The 9,091-nt window shown below is 46.8% G+C and overlaps 1 non-coding gene across 1 annotated transcript; it reads right to left on the reverse strand.

Moving 5' to 3' along the window:
• Positions 1–782: 782 nt before the first annotated feature.
• Trnap-agg (transfer RNA proline (anticodon AGG)) lies at positions 783–854 on the reverse strand. The gene has a single exon. It is a non-coding gene; the product is annotated as a tRNA-Pro (tRNA).
• Between the last annotated feature and the right edge of the window lie 8,237 nt (positions 855–9,091).

Below are 9,091 nucleotides of genomic sequence, written 5' to 3' on the forward strand. Positions count from 1 at the left end.
CTCCGCCTGGTACAACAATCCCTGCAAGCTCACTGGCCACTTTGATTTGGTGCGGAAGGTCATCAATCTTGACTCCAGGACCCAACTTGAAGGTCACCATTCGAGTCGTTGAACCCTTATCTTCGACGCCTTGAGCACGCCAACGTTCTCCAGAAACTTCACTGTACTTGCCGTACGGCAAGAGTGCGGCTCGCACGTCTTCGTCCGACACACCATGAAGCAGCCAGTGAATCTTGAAGCGAACGCCGCGGCAATTAGGGTCAATAATAAGGCACTTGCGGTCTTTCACCTTGAGGTCCTTTGCCGCGAGCAGCTTCTCCTAGCGGTGGCATCTTTCAAGGTGATAGCCCAGACGTGATTCATCTGATACGCCCACAGCGTGACAACGTCAGCGAGCATCCCAAGATGAATCAACGTGTCCCTGAAATCCTCGACTCGATATGGCCTTGCACTCACGTCCGCGTGCATAAAAACAGTGTTCAGCACACTTTTTCCTGTTGGCAGGTTCGGCAGGATAACCTGATAATCTTCAACAACATCAAAAGGCATGTTGCCGCGGCCCGCTGGGGCCGCTGATACCGCTCCGTCGGAGCCCTTCATTCCGCGTCCGTACGCTAGCGTGGCCGGAAGTGGAATCTAGACCAACGAGCCAACGTATCTCTGGCAAAGCGGCACATTTACTCATACCTGCTATCTCGGCAGGCCGTAAATAGGATAAATGCAAAATAAAAGTGAGAATGGATGTTCCACATGCGGCCCGAGAGAGAAAAGAGAATTGTGAAGGGCTCGTCCGGGATTTGAACCCGGGACCGCTCGCACCCTAAGCGAGAATCATATCCCTAGACCAACGAGCCAACTTTTTTTTCTTTATTACCTGGCTTTGGTACAAACACATTACACAGACAACACTGCTTTGAAACTACACTATGTACACTCTACATGAGGGGACATATCAACCAGCAACGTGCTGGTATCGTCAGTTTAAAATTCTGGCATTGACAAAAGCGGCTCTATTCTTGAAACCATTCGGGTAGTTCCGGTGCTGCTTTATAAATTTCGATAAACCAGTGAACATTCTCTGTGAAATAAGCTCGAGCAGGCCGCGCATCCTTATCAAAATGCTGACCTCGAACGCCACAAAGAGTGGAGGCCTAAGAGCATGATTGCGTCCTCGCACCAAGTAGTACATATATGACTGCCACCTGTAAACGGTGGTACGGAAGAAAACAGAAAGAAAATACAGCTCGCGATCGATGCTGTCGCTCGCTCTATTTCAATGAGAATAGCCCTTCTACAAAGTGTCAGACATGCTCTTCAGACTTTTAGACGAATTTTGAATTTGTAGGCACAGCAGACGTATCACACAGTACAATTCATATTGATCTGATCCATAGGCGGAGACTACGGGGGGGGGGGGGGGGGGGGGCTGGGGGGCTCGGGCTCCCCCTGGACGGCTTCATGGAAGGGCAGAGTCCACCCCCCTCCCCCCCGGCGACGGCCCAGGATATCTTTTATGAGCTTGGCTTGGGTCCCTGTTCATTGACAACGAACTGTTGGCCATTCTGTCTGGCAGCTATTTCACAGGAGGCTGTTTATGCCCGCTTCTTCCTTTCATCCTTTTAAAATTTGGATCATGGGCCAGTGACAAGTCAAACGTTCAGTGGATAATGCCCCTCAAACGGATTTGTATTTGCAGAATATGTTGTCTTGAGGGACAACTGAAGCGACCATATGACAAGTTAAAAGAAGTCTTGAACCGCGTAGCGACTGGTTTTCAGAAAACAAAAATGCTTCTGAGAATACAAAGCAACTCCGACACAGTGATTCAGGGAATGCTTTTGCACAGATTTGCTCGTCAATAAAAAAAGTGTAATTTCTTGGTTGTCTCAAATCGGCACCCTTTCACATGCCTGCCAATAAAAGTGGCGAGAAAAGATGGTACACATTTTTGATTTATCATCAAATGGATTTACAGCTGGTTCGGTCGCCGAAGAGCAACTCAAATACTCGTCCAGAAAACAACCATTGGCGGAAAAGTTCGGGTCCAATTAGGCAAACACATGTTGCCATACATGCGTTTTCAATGGTTGTGCGATGCGCCTTTTAAGGGGCCGTTCAAGAAGCTGACGAACGACAGAAAGGACACAGATCAAGCCAATAAATAATTTCGTAGCTTTGTTGAAACTTCTGTATCGGCTCTATGTCGCGTGCTAAACGGCTTCATTGGTCACCCACCTTCCCAGGGTAGAATGGCTCCTATACTTTTTCATTAAAGCATTTTTGCACCACACGTCTGGTTTCTAAAGTTGCCGTTTCTTCTTTCACCAGAAATATATCTATGCTGTCTCGAGGTGTGTGCAAAAATGACGAAATGACCTTGAAAATAAGCTTCTTTTTGTACCCATAGAATGCTTTGTATTTGGAGCTACGCGCAGTTCAAGAGATATTGGTCCTTGTCTCTGGATCGAAGTTCATGAATTCGTATGACCCTCGCTATATTTGATATTCACAGCGTATATTACACAGCCCACAAAACAGATGTTTGGTTCTTCCCATATGGTGTTTTCTTCTGAGGCAGCTCGTCACATATGTGCCTTGATATAAAAGCTGAAGAGACGTTTTCACAAGATTCCCAGCATAATGTGTGCTCTATTGGGCGACTATTTTAGACGGCGAAATTTCAATGCCACCAGTGACGAACAAACTTGTTCGCGAGTGGGGGGGGCAAGCATTCCCCGCTCCATCAGCACTTTCTTGCACATATTCAGGTTTGCGTATATCATATTTTGCCGTGTTTGCCCTTAGTCGAAATAGCTACTTGGAGGTGCCGGAAGGCCCTCCAAGCAACGTCGCAAATGCGAGTACGTTGAGTATGAAAAATTTACTACGCCTCTAATACCACAAATTCTTACATTTTAAGGGAAACTTCTGGTTGACAAGTTAACAACAATGGTAATGCAATAATAGTAGCATATTAGTATATAACGTCGTCGTTGTTGTTATTATTATCCCACTTATTACAAATAACACCCCCTATACTTTCCTTGGCATTATTGTCTGTTAGTTATTAATATTGCCTAACAAAGAAAACGAGCCCTTAAAGGTAATCTTCTTTCATTTATATAATAACGTGATTGCTGTCTTGAAGGAAAACTTCGCCACAGTTGTTCGTTTCCCAGTGTGCAGCCGACAGGGACCACTGTCGACAGGGGGGGAGGGGGTTAGCGCTTCCATTGCCCCCCACGTAGATACGCCTAGGAATGCGACCCACCACGGGGGCATGAATAAAACACACTATTTCGACGCAAAGTGGCGTTATATTTAGCTTGTATACATATACTATTGAACAAGTGGAGAAAAATTAAGTAATACACTAACAAAAACATAATCCTAAAGCTTAAAGTCAGACGCTAGTTGCGTTGGTGCTGCCGAATCAGCACCAACACCCCAAGGACCCCTGTTTTTCCATCCAACCGACTCCTTGTGCCCGCCGAGGCGCCGGTCCTTGAGCGAACTGACGCAGAGGCGTGACATCGGTATCGTCGTCCTGCAGACTGTTGGGCCCTGCAGCCACGGCGGCATCACAGCATCATCGCGTCAGGGGCCTTGAACGCTTGAGGTAGCCATGGTAGGAAGGCATGCCCGGCTCACCACGTTGAGAACGCCGATACAGCTGTCTGGGAAGTCGCGTGGCCCGAACGTCGTCGTCTTCCTCTGACTGCGCTCGCTCACGACGCCCCGGTCGCTGTCGCCACTGTGCTCGTGCAGGTGTACTTTGCTGTAGACGCTAGGCGCGACGTTGGTGCAGCCACTCCGCCGGCGTCGTCCTTCTCGTAGCGCTGCCAGCAGCGGCTGCAGCTCCCTTCGGTGTGCACCATGCTGTCCAGCCCCTTGCAGCTGGCGTCGTTTGCGGGGGAAACAGCAGCGGTTGTTCTTCTGCAGTCGTCCGGCACTCGCAGGAAGATGAGTCAGAATGGATTCTCGCCTGAAGTCCCAGTGATGAAGGGATTGCCGACCTGGAGGCCGCTGTGCACGACGGGCTTTGGCATTCTCTCGCTTCATGACCCCTTGAGGAATGTTCAGGTCGTCCTGTACTTGAACGAAAATACCTCCTGTTGGACATTGTCACGGCGTTGCATTCGGCAGACAAAGCCTTCCATGCACGCGCTGGCGTTCCTTCTTTATCGTCGTCTAGGCTTTGCGCACGTGCGCTCGTGATCGATGGAAAAAAAATTGCGGCAGATCCCTCGTACTGTGGAAGCCAAAGTAATGGTGCTTCGATATGCTCCTGAGACGCTCCTGTCACGGGCCCGATAGTGGAAATACACAGCAAATTGGAAAATATTTTCAAATAGGCGAAAAAGCGCAACACCGGAACCGAAACCCAACGAGCAGTACTGTCTTGTCGTGACGTAAAGATGGTGATGATGGTGATGATGATGACCTCTTGCTGATGGCGCTCACCCACAAAGGGGGATGGGCCAAGAAGCGGGCGGCAGGATCTTTGAGTTAAATAGTTATGAAGCTAAAGACAAACCCTGTAACTTCAGACTAAAAGAGAAAAAAAAACATAGCTAATACTTGAAAATTCCCTAGAGCAAGCAGTCAGAGTATCAGATGTGATGTTTGACCGATGTAACAACGGGTTGTAATTAATAATGAAAATAAGCCAATATACACTAGCATGGTAATCTTTTTGTTTCCTCTATGTAATCAAACGCTGTCGCTGGTCCCTTCACGCCATCGTCGAGTGTACTACAAGGGTACACTCTAGCGTCGTCTGCTTCGGAAGGACCGACGCTCGCTGAAAACGAAATTTTAGAATGTCACCTGCTCTGCAATTCTGATTAAATCGAAGGGTTTATCCGCTTCGGCTCTGCGCTTTACAACATTTGAAATCACTGCAATATGCAGTCGCTGTCTTTGAAGGCGTCTTATATGGTAGGCCAGCACTCGGTGCCGCAGTGCAGGACGTACGCAATGGAGCCCAGTGTGAGCACGTATCCGCAGGGTAAGAAGCTGCGTGAAGCTTGGATTGTGAAACTTAGAAATGGTATACAGCCACGGGCTACAACACTCCTGTGCAGCCAGCGCTTCCGCAAGGAAGATTTCTGCTTCGGAACGTTGTTCGACGAGTTCCAGAAAGCGCTCACTGAGACGCAATGCCCGTGCACTTTCGTCGGCTAATGACGCCTTTTTCCCGCCACCTGGCCCACATGTTGCTCGCCTCCATATCGACGCCAAAATTAGCTTCATTCATTGCCAAATTCAAGTTGCCCATCCCAACCTTACTTGTTTTCTACGGGGCCTTATGTATTCTTGTCAGAAAGGTGACACGCCTTTTGCGCTTCAGACACGATTTTGCCACCAAAATTGCTGGAGAACTCACCAAAGAATGTTGCGCATTCAAACTTTCCATTATTGTCTGTACACCTTGTTTTTAACCCACTTCGCAGCTACTTGCTGCAATAACTTCTCTCTTTTTAACTGCGATCCCCAACTCACACGTCATCGTTTTCATTGAGAACAAGGCTCCCGCCAGGAAAGCCGAAACCTCTTTTTTCATTTTCTTTTTCATAGTCGGGGTTCCTCTGTTAATTTTTGTGAACAAGAGAGCTAATGCTAAATAGGCGTGGGTCACTCCCGAAGGCCTTCTCGATTGCACTGAAGGATCGTGGTGGAGGGCGTGTTAAACTTCAAAGTGACGGCTTCCGGCCCACGCCCTCATACCCCCGGATCCCCATTACATTGAAAAATGTTTTGAGCCGAGACAACTCAGAAAATGACAATCTATGGCTGTAGTTTGGCCACGGAGTGCTGTCATATACATGCTGGAGTGCGTCCACAGCGTTACGCTAGTATAGATTAATCGAGACCCCCGTGGCAGCTTAAACAAGGTGCCGCACTCACTATAAGCTTCACTACGCGGGTGCGATTCCCGATCACGGCGGCCTCTCATCTCGACGGGGACAAAATGCCGGAGCACCCGTGTACTTAGATTTCGGCGCACGTTAAGAACAGCAGATGGTCATAATTTCCGGAGCCCTCCACTACGACGTCCCTCATAATCATATCGTGGTTTTGGGAGGTCAAACGCCGAGAATTATTATCGTACTTTTGTTCGGCCTATTAATGCGCTGTTCAGCGCATTAGCGTCACTTTAACGTCATGAGTATTCACAGTTTTGTTATGGATGTCGGGTGACGAACAGACGATATTGGCACGGGCCAAATATTTTTCACCTTAGTGCAGGACTACTAGCGACATGTCAGATGCGGGATAGAAAATAATCTATTCTGTTGCGTTCCACGTAATCGTACATAAGCGCCCTGTTAATGCGATTTTGAAATGGGAGATTTTTCCGGTTTTCGTTACGTCACGTTGCGGAGGGCAAAATGGGGAATTCGAAACAGAAAAAAAAAGAAATAGTCCGATCTTACGTTACAGCGACGACGGCCGCCATTTGACGGGGCCTTCTGGGGTATATTTGAGTGAAATTACTGGAACAACTTTCATGCTACTCGTTCTTGTATGTCGGTAGTATATGAAACTGTACTATACTGACCTCAGGCCGATAACGACTGCCTCGATGTTGAAGTTTGCTTTAGTTTTGTTTTGAAATTTGCCTACTTCCCATCTTCAGATGTCACAAACCCGTCTACCATGTCAGCTTCGAAAGGCAGCTTTCTTTACTGCCCTTCAAGCGTCATACAAGCATGATGATAACAGCGTCGCACTTCATCGCGTATTCGCCGCTAGCCCTGTCTCACACGACGTTGCCTGAACGTGTAGTGGTCGTGGAATGTTTATCAGCAAAACAATGGACGTACTCTTATCACGGAATGCAGCAGAAAGGGCGGGTAGCTGCGATACCTCCGGCCCTCCCAGCTGAGTGAGACAAATATCACGTGTTTTCTGGCGCGAAGGGGAAAATGTTTTTTTTTTCCCCAGAAATTTCAACCAGTCTTGAAGCTGGATATACAATTAGCAAAGGCGCCATTGACCGTAAAGGCGGCCAATGGCGAAAATCACTGTCAAGATTTCACAATCACCGAATTCACAATCAAGATTTGTGAATTCGGTTCTTGATTGGAAAACAGGGCTTACATCTCCCGTTACCTGCGCAGCGACATGTCCCAATTATCGCTTTGAAGGGAAGCTGAAGCACTTTCAAAAAAAAAAAAAAAAGACCTTAGAGCCTGTAAGGACAGTCTGATCCCTGCTGAATTCGAAAGACGATGTGGGAGTTGTCAAAAGGGAACGCCAGTGCTGGGCAGTATCGAAGATACATGTATCTTCGATACTATCTTAGATACTCTCTGGGTATCTTGTATCTGTATCGCGATACGTCTCGCGAGACGTGTATCAGTATCTGTCTTTCCGATACATTGAAGAATGTATCGCGTATCTTAAGATACAAGATACTGCGATCGCAACACCACGATGCGAAACAATAAACGTTGACTGAAACTCCGCTTCTCAAGCCGATATTGCTCCCACTAAGCCGCCAGAGTAAAACTTAAGACAGTGACATTATTTTATCTTTTCGCCAGAGTTTTCCAGTGAGGGTAGGAATGAGCTCTGAGCGTCCCTATTGAGGGACGAGAGTCACGTGGTGGCGCTCGCGTCGTCTCGACAGACAAACGCGCGAACGTCTACGCCGAAAGGACATTTTGTTTTCACGGATTCTTTTTTTTTCTTTTCTGTCCTATTCCACGTATTCCAATGCGTGCGGTGTCTTTTGCACAAAGCCTGATGCCGCTGTAGTGTCGTTATCGAAGTTCCTTTTGCGTTGTGCTTCGTTACGAAGCCTGAAGAAAGCAAAAAAAAAAAGGGGGGTGCTTTGCGTCTCGTGGCTTTCACACATCGGCGACTTGAACGACCTCGTCGATGCAAGTTTGGCTTACATGCAATGAGATTGACTTATATGCAAAAGAGATTCAAACACCTATAGCACCACTGGTACCGATGCTGGATTTAACAGAACAAGCATTCGTTTAATAGAAGCTATTTTGGCGTACCTCTGTTTTTCTTTTATTCAATGAGTCTTTAAAATCATAATTGGATTGGGAGCACAAGTTCTTTCTAAGCTGTCCTTTTCCATCCCCTACATTACCTACGTCTCTGTATTGCTTTTTTCTGGTCTGCTTACGGAAATATGTCTTTAACGTGCTGGCAAGGTAAGCTCAAGATCTCTGCTTTATTCTTACTTTTAGCTGCCTGCATCATTTCCTCTATTGTTTACAGACTTATACTCTACTTAAGTTTACTGTTACGTGAAGGCGACGTTGAGAACAAATATATAATAATCTGCGCGTGCTTGGAGTATACAGTAACAAAAATTCTGCTTACTGCTTAGTAAAATAGCGAAATTGAGTTTTCATTATAATAACGTAAATTATCAGCAGCCATCTCAAATATGTTAGCAAAGGGATTGGAGAAATATTGTTATACAAAATGCTCCATTTTTCTTAGCGTCGCATCGAGTCGGTTTACGCTATTTTACATAGGCACTGAATTTTCTGTGGTCTTACCTTAAATGACTAATTCTCATAGCTATTAGGGATTACCCGCAGCGGTAGCCTAGTTATGGTGCTTGACTGCTAACCCGTAGGTCGCGGCGGCCGCAGTTCGATGCCCGTGTGCTTATATCTAAATTTCATAACACCACGTGGTCGAAATTTCTGAAGCCCTCCACTACGGCATCTATCATTATCATATCGTGGTTCTGTGGGACGTTAAACGCAACAATTAAACGCATAAAACACAGCGAATAAGTATAGAAACGCTATACAGGCGGCTCTTGGGGGTGCCGCCTGTATCGTGTTTCTATACATATTAAGAATGTCGCTTCCAGCTTCTCGCTGATGTACACCTCTCCGGTGGTCGGGTATTGTGAAAACCGTGCTACGTTTACGGACAAGGTAGAACTTAAAGGGACACTAAAGGCAAATATTAAGTCGACGTTGATTGTTGAAATAGCGGTCCAGAAACCTCGTAGTGCTACTTTTATGCCAAGGAAGTGCTTATTTTGAAATAAAATCACGTTTTATTGGTCCGCATCTCGTTAGCGCACTTCCAATCACCCGCC

The sequence above is a fragment of the Rhipicephalus sanguineus genome, chromosome 1 (assembly GCF_013339695.2).
Source record: "Rhipicephalus sanguineus isolate Rsan-2018 chromosome 1, BIME_Rsan_1.4, whole genome shotgun sequence".
NCBI lineage: Eukaryota > Metazoa > Arthropoda > Arachnida > Ixodida > Ixodidae > Rhipicephalus > Rhipicephalus sanguineus.